Genomic DNA, 1,028 nt, shown 5'->3' with positions numbered 1-1,028 from the left:
AAAAAAAAAAAGCTACTTCAAAGCTTAGTTGGCCACCACTCCAGAATTCAGGTCAGATACAACAGTCCTGCTAAACTTCTGCTGCTGGAGGGCACTGACCAACCACACACATGAACACTGACCAGGCCACAATGCTAGTTTGCACTTTTCTTCCTCTTAGTCCTTGGGAGACACCTCCTCCTCTCCCACCCACAAGAGGGCAGTGTGTGACGCCCTAAGGGTGAAAACCCTCAAGATGTTGGAGATGGTGGGAATGCAGCACATGGTGTGGCTGCAGAGAAAAGACACAGATAATAAGTGGAGCCAGCACGAGAAAGAGGCCACCTGAGCTTCAAACAGCAGGCCCTCGGGGGCTGCCCAGGATCCACTGAAGCGCAATCAAACCACTGCAGCTTGCTGGACCTGATGCTACAAGATTTATTGTTTTTATAATGGGGTTCCATCTTCAGACTGGTTCACTGCTCAGTGCTGTCTCTTATTTCTCCCTTTTCGGGTGCTAATAGTCACCACCCAACAACTGGGAGGTAAAGGCAAAAGGATGTGGTGTTCAAGCTCATTAGCTATACAGTGAGCTGGAGGGTTACCTAGGCTACTCCAGACATTACCAAAAACAAAAGACTGGGCACAGTGGCCATAGCACAAGTCCTTGGAAGGAAGAGCAGGGTGATCTTTAAGTATGAGGGTACTCTGTTTACATAGAGTTCCAGGATATCATAGTGAAATCTTGTCTAAAATAAATAAATTATTTTTAGATTAGAACCACAACTCTCAAGGATGTGTCAAAAACTTATGTGTTGCAGGATCTCACACTGTAAACCCCGAGGTTGTGTTATTTATTGGGGTTAAAAAAAAAACCTGTTTTTAGTTGTGGTGTGGTTCAGCCATAGCACACACCTTTAATCCAAGAACTTTCTGCTTGAGTATTGTAAACAGGATTAAATAAAGTCAACCAAAGGTCAAGAAGCAGAACAAGAAGCCAGTTGACAGAGACTGAACATAGACATATTAAGAAACACACACACAAAAGA

The sequence above is a fragment of the Mus caroli genome, chromosome 7 (genome assembly GCF_900094665.2).
Source record: "Mus caroli chromosome 7, CAROLI_EIJ_v1.1, whole genome shotgun sequence".
In the NCBI taxonomy this organism is placed as follows: domain Eukaryota; kingdom Metazoa; phylum Chordata; class Mammalia; order Rodentia; family Muridae; genus Mus; species Mus caroli.
The sequence above is the reverse complement of the archived record's forward strand: the minus strand, read 5'-3'. Positions refer to the sequence as shown.